The 7,312-nt window shown below is 35.8% G+C and overlaps 1 non-coding gene across 1 annotated transcript; it reads right to left on the bottom strand.

Moving 5' to 3' along the window:
- Positions 1-6,243: 6,243 nt before the first annotated feature.
- Trnap-cgg (transfer RNA proline (anticodon CGG)) lies at positions 6,244-6,315 on the bottom strand. The gene has a single exon. It is a non-coding gene; the product is annotated as a tRNA-Pro (tRNA).
- Between the last annotated feature and the right edge of the window lie 997 nt (positions 6,316-7,312).

The following is a 7,312-nucleotide window of genomic DNA, read 5'->3' on the forward strand; positions in this document are numbered from 1 at the left end:
AAGATTTCCTTTCTGAAGGAAACTTCGTTGAATAATCTTTTAAGTTTCTAGAACAAAGAGAGAATTTTCTTTCTAGGGCCGATATTCTGCTTGTCTCGTCGGCGAAATTAATTTTTGTTCTTTACAGAAAAGAACTCCTCAACATACGGCGGTTTCCTTCGTTAATCCTTTGAGAATAATAATTTACCAGTTGTAAGACTCTTTGTTTGCCTTTTAATAACTGATACTAATTTTCCAGTCGTAAGACCTTGTTGTCTTATAATGACTGAGAATAAAATAACGTTAACAGTTTAGTACTTTCCAATGGAGTTCTAAACAAACGTCTTTCTCCAAAGGAGGAGAGAAAAAAAAACCGTAAGAATTTAACATCAAAAATCCTTTTTTGACGGAGCCGAATTTAGCGTCCTTCTTCTTGGCCGGCTAGGTTCGAACTAATGAAAACGGGCAAAAGCCCTTTCCTCCTCCTCCTCCTCCTCCTCCTCCTCCTCCTCCTCCTCCTCCAGAGGGTAGGAGTGTAACGATGATGATGATGATGATGATGATGATGATGATGATGATGATGATGATGATGATGATGAAAGTGACCTGCAAAGGCCGGTCAAGGAATGCGTTCCTTTCCCCAAATGCCGAGATGTTGAATGTGTGTAAATAAAAATTATTTCTTTATTAAAAATTTCAACACATTTAATAAAAAGGCGGACCTGTATGAGAGTGCCCGCTCCCTAAAAATGCGCGTTTTTACCCCCCTTGTTTTAAAAAGTTTTTTTCTGACGATTATCATAGATTACAGACTTAAGTATCATCTTAGCAAAAAAAAAAAAATAAATAAATAAATAAAAAATAAATAAATTTAATGATTTTTAAGTCGGTGAAGAAATGGGCAGTAAGTCAGGTAGCAATGAAGTAGAACGTTATAACGAGAAAGTGCCCCCTCCCCCTTCTTAAATATTATTAAATTTTTTTCTTCAACATATTGAATTTTTAAAAAAGTTTTTTTGCTTATACATTATAATTGAACTCATTTAGAAACATTTAGGGTACTTCTACACTTTATCGCCGAAACTGGGGACGCCATTTTATTTCGCGCACCTGTCGTTGAAATCCAAGGAATAAATCAGTATTTTAAACTATGATCGAAGCATGAAATAAATAACAAAATTAAACTAGATAATGATTTTTCGGTTTCATTTAAATTAATTTGTTGTTGGCCCTTCAAAGTTGCTTTGATTCAAAAAATGTTTTAAATTATTTATTTGTTCAAAAAAAAAAAAAAAAATTTTTTTTATAAAAATCCAATGTTGCTTTCATTAACTCCTTACTCTTTTGACTCCCAATATTTCGTATGCTAAATTTTTAATCACCTGATTACGATGTAATATCAATAAAATAAACCATTAATTCAAGTGCTGCTATGGATTTAGCTGAATACACTATTAGATATCATTTTTTAATACTTATGCACTTATGTTACCGGGCTGGCGGGTGTATCGTAACTATTCTGTACTTTCACCTAACAATTTAGTATTTTGCGTGAACAGTTGACAGAGATGGCGGAAATTTTCTGTTCTATGTCTATCCTTGTAGCCATGTCACTAGTAAGGGTGCTGGAGGTAAACGTTTTATCTGGGCTGACGTTATCCACCTGATAGTCAGGGACCCGAACCTTGGATTAACCACTAAGGAGGCTGTCCTATCAGCAGGCGCAAAGTACTGGGGCTGCTGTATTGCCATTTGGTGAATGGATTCTGGACCATGCAGTAGTCTCTGGTGGGGCCTCTCGATGCCATACTAGTGGGTAATTGTTACGGCTTTACCTTATGTGCTACAAAAAAAAAAAAAATTCTTTGTTACTTTTCTCTCTTTGTTTCCCCTCTCTGTCCTGCTCTAAGCAAGTCTGACTACCTAGTCCACAAACTCCAAAATTCCATCATGACAAGTTTCAATAAAAAATACACAATTAAACCCGGATCTGAAACTTCCAACGTAGACCCCCACTACCATGTCTCCTTCTCCAACATCAGGGGTCTACGTTCTAACCTTCCAGAGGTTGAAGCCCAATTACAGGAGACTAAACCAGACCTTTTATTTTTAAGGGAAACTGGAATTGGACAGACTATTTCCCTAAATGAGTTCGTAATTAAAGGATACTCTAACCTAACTTCCAAATCTGACACCCAAGATCGCCATGGGCATGGAATATGTGCCTATATAAAAGATGGCTTTCCATGTGGTAGGGACATCTCCAGAGCAGATCCTAACTTACCCTATATGTGCTTCTGAGTAGCACTAGCTCACACTACGGCATTTATATTTACTCTCTATCGCCCCCCATAACAGCAGAGTTACTATCTTTAAAAGCATATCTGAGAAAATTGACCAAGTTCTATCAGCATATCCTTCAGTCAACATTCACGTATGTGGAGACTTCAATGTTCACAATGTGGAATGGTTGACCCACTCAAACAAGACCGATGATGAGGGGAGATTCTGTCATGATTTCTCCATTGCTTATGACCTCACTCAGATTGTTCACGAACCCACCCATGTGCCCGACAATGACGGCCAGTATGCAAGTCTCCTAGACCTTTTTCTCACAACATGCCCTGAACTATGTTCAGCTTCCATTCTGTCTCCTCTTGGATCTTCCGACCACTCAGTTGTATCAATTAAGATAAAAATGAAATGTAATAAGTCCTCAGACGTACCTCTCCATCGTACAGTATATCGATACACTATGGCTGACTGGGATAGTTTCCGTACATTTATATCGGATCTTCCTCTGCATTCCATGTTTAAAAAGGATGTGTCGTCTATAGTATCAGACCTGACGGAATGGTTAATTATAGGTATAGACAATTTCATACCCTCAAAAGTTCCAGCAAAAACCTAACAGCCAGCCATGGTTTTCTCCAGAATGTGCTGCTTCTATTGCGCACAGAAATCACTTTTTCCACTGCTTCCAACGTAATAGATGTATGGAAACTAAAGCCGCTTTCAGGACTGCCAGCAACCATTGTAAGAAAGTAATAAAGAACGCAAGAGAGTTGTATGCTCAGTCCGTCAAGTCCAAAGTAGCTGAGCAGCGGCTTGGTTCCCACCAGTTTTGGCAAATTGCAAACAGAATCCTGAACAGAAGCGTGTGCTCTATCCCAACTATCATCAATGGACCTGAGTTAATCTCGTCAGCATCAGACAAAGCCAAACTCTTTGCCAAGAACTTTGCAGCCAATTCTACCCTTTGCGACCAAGGCCGCCAACCCCCAATATTTCCCCCTGTATCAGAAAACACACTATGTGATATACAAATATCTATACGTGATGTTGCCAAGCTAATCAAAAACCTTGATTCGAGTAAAGCAACCGGTCCTGACCGGTATTCCAATTATATTACTCAAAAAACTTCAACCAGAACAAGCACCCATACTTACAAAACTGTTTAAACGTTGTCTTAAGGAGAATTGCTTCCCACCACCCTGGAAAATCTCATCAGTATGCCCTGTATTTAAGAATTCAGGTGATTGTTCACCCCCCTCTCAGTACAGGCCAATAAGTCTCCTGTGCGTCATGAGTAAGTTGCTGGAATCTGTGTTAAATAGAGAAGTAATCAACCATCTCAGCAAAAATAACCTTCTTAGTGACACACAATATGGTTTCTATTCTGCTAGATCTACAGCAGATGCGATTACAGTTATATCTCATAGGATTAGCAAATCTCTCGACAGAGGCAACCTTTCTAGGGCAATTGCTCTTGACATATCAAAGGCCTTTGATAGGGTATGGCATAAAGGTTTACTTCACAAGATCTCCAGCTATGGTATAGCTGGAAATGTCTTCTCAATTATTAAATCATTTCCCTCTGATAGGTTCATAAGAGTAGTAGTTGATGGGCAAAAATCAGAAGCTCACAGTATAAATGCTGGAGTCCCTCAGGGGTCCATCCTGGGCCCAACTCTTTTCCTGATCTACATTAATGATCTTCCAAATCACACCCTTACATCATTCGTAGACATTTTTGCTGACGACACTACCATCTATGGTAGCACATCTAAGACAGTAAATGACCAAGTTCTCTCCGATTCTCTCTCCTCTGACCTTGATCACGTTGTACAATGGGGAAACGAGTGGCTGGTTACTTTTAATGCATCTAAAACCAAGCTTCTATCTTTACATCATCAACGTTCTGATCCCCATCTGGCATCAATTAAAATGAATGGCTCTCGTCTTGAGGAGGCCTCAAGTTTTGACAGGCTTCTGGGCTTGACCTTTACTCCTGATCTTAAATGGAATACGTACATCAAATCTGTTGCCAAGGCCGCTGGAAAAATGGTGGGATCCTTCTATCGATCCAGTAGATATCTCACTGCTGATGCAATTCTCTATCTATATAAGAGCCAGATACGTCCAAGGATGGAATACTGTTGCCACATATGGGCAGGAGCTGCTAGAAAAGACTTGTCCTGCCTTGATAAGGTTCAAAATAGACTTTGTGGCCTGGTGGGAGATGTCCTTTTCTCTTCGCTGCAACCTCTATCTCACAGCAGAGATGTTGCGAGTTTGTCTCTGCTTTATTGTTATTTTCATGGAAAGTGTTCGACTGAGCTTCAATCTATGGTCCCCCCTTGCCAAACTTTCACAAAAAACACTAGACTAGCTGAAAACATTATCAATAATTTTCCCCACTCTTTATCTGTGCCTAAACCTAAACATAGATTCCATGATCAAAGCTTCTTTCTTAGAACTGCACGCCTGTGGAATTGTCTTCCGTTTTCCTGCTTTCCAGCTGTCTATAATATGGTTGTCTTCAAGTCCAACGTGAACAAGTTTCTGATGAGCCGTTCCACTTAAGTTAACAAATTTACCGAACTTCCATTACTATCGATTACTATATTGTCCTTTTGACTACTCTACACTCTTTAACCCTTATCCTTGAGTGGCCTATCGGCCTTGATAAGTGGTGACGCCTATGTAAAAAAAAAAAAAAAAAAAAGATATCGTAAAACTTGAATTTGACTTGATAATGATGCACCACTTTATTTTACATATTTCTTTTCCAAAGGACCATTTGAATACATTGATTTAAATTTAAAATGTTGTGTAATTATTTAAAAAAAAAAAAAAAGTACTGAAAAATAATGAGTAATGTATGTAGAGAAGTAACTTTTATTAGTCCTGGTAACATTTATTTATTTATTGTGTGTGTGTGTGTGTGTGTGTGTGTGTGTGTGTGTGTGTGTGTTTTCTTTCTTTCTTTTTTACACTTTTGTTCGTTTGCTGGCTTCTTTCAATTCAATTCAAATAAGACAAACCAAATAATAATTTGATTAAAATACTTTTTTTTTAAAAGTACACGCGAATTAATTCATAATTGTGAAATCATTCAAAATTGAAGAAATAAAGCATAAGCGCAATGATTTTTTTTTTAAATAATTACACAACACTTTAAATTTAAATTTTAAATCAATGTATTCGAACGGTCCTTACTCCTTCTCTTCAAGTTTTACGATATCTTTCTGTTTATTAAATTGTTAGGTGAAAGTACAGAATAGTTACAATACATCTGCCAGTCCGGTAACATAAGTGCATAAGCATCCAAAAAATGATTTTTAATATCGTATTCCGCTAAATCCATAACAAGCGACACTTGGTTTATTTTATTGATGCTACATAGGTGATTAAAATTTTAGCAGACGAAACATTGGGAGTCAAAAGATGAGAAGTATTAATTTGTATACAGTGAATAATGTTTTGGTTTTCAAATGGCGCTCGCCCAGTTTAAACAATTATGAATATGTTATTTTCATTTTCTGATTTAAAAAAAATATGTACATATACGTTTCATGAAAAACTTTCCCGTTTTCATTAATTAAATCGAAACATTTTCAATTAAACAATTACGGATAATACGTTCTCTTTCACTTTCTTTATTTACTTTTTTTCATCGTTCTTTCTTAATATCTAGTTTAATTTTTTTTTTTGTTATTTATTGATTTAATTTAATTTGATTGGATTTAAACGACAGGTGCGCGAAATAAAATGGCGTCTCGAGTTTCGGCGATAAATTGTAGAAGCACCAAAATTAGAAATACTCTTTATTTCCGTGGTTAGAATAAAAAAGGTATTGACTTTAAAATTAAAAAAAAAAACAAGTTTTCAAAAATGAAAAGTAATGCAAAGACAATTATGGTTTTGGATAATTAAAAACTATAAACTGCAAAAAGTATAATAAAATTAAAAAACACGATTGGGCTCGTCCGGGAATTGAACCCGGGACCTCTCGCACCCGAAGCGAGAATCATACCCCTAGACCAACGAGCCGCTCACTTTGCAGCGCCGTACCATATATATTTATTATCGATTCACTTTTATTTTATTAGTTGACAACTTTTTAAATTAAAATTTGTTTTTAAATTAAACTCATGTAAAAAAGCAACGATAAAATTTCCAAAAAGGTAAAAATTAGTTTCTTTAATATCGAATTTCCTTATTTGAGATTCCATACGTAAGATTTTAAAGTATGGAAGCTTCGACGTGAAACAAACGACAACAAACACTTGTTTTTAAATTGCAGTTCGAGAAAGAAAGAACAAAGTGGAAAATTACTTTTCAAATTTTTATTTCCATGTTTTTAGATAAAAGGAACACTTTTAATTATTTCGTACTTCTGTAGATTAGTCCCTATGGCTACCAATACTGGCTCGGTGAAATCCGGTACGACAATACCTGAAAGCCGATCAGGCAAATGTCAACTCGGATCCCTGAAATACGAAAAATACTATGAGAATTTGCACAAATTCTCATTATTCAATAATAACATTCTTTTTTCTGATAGTTACCTTATTGTATTAAAACAATTATCGTTGTTTTTTTATCTTATCTATAATTATTTTCTATTATTAGTAGTAGTATTTTAATTACAAAAAAAAAAACAACAACAAATAAACTGCTTCTGTCACTGAAATGTACAAAAATATAAGATTATGAAACAATAATTACGAAATAACAACACACAAACATAAAGAAAAAAAAACGAAACAGTGAAAGAAATGCTATAGAACAATGTAAGTTTAGTTAAAAAAAAAATATATATTTTCGTTTCAGAAAACCGAGTTCAATTTTTGCCTTTCGTAACTTGGTTTTGTATTTTCTTGCGGGGAGGGGGGGGGGCAAACATGCCGAAAAGCGTTCCACAATTTCTTGTTTGTTTCAATCAATATTCAATATTCAATATTCACTGATGTCGCTGTAACTAATTCAGAATAGAGGCCTGTGACCGAGAAAAAGCGAAAGTAGAATCAGGGACACATCTGCTACA

Source organism: Euprymna scolopes, chromosome 1, assembly GCF_053919585.1.
Source record: "Euprymna scolopes isolate OS-2025 chromosome 1, ASM5391958v1, whole genome shotgun sequence".
NCBI lineage: Eukaryota > Metazoa > Mollusca > Cephalopoda > Sepiida > Sepiolidae > Euprymna > Euprymna scolopes.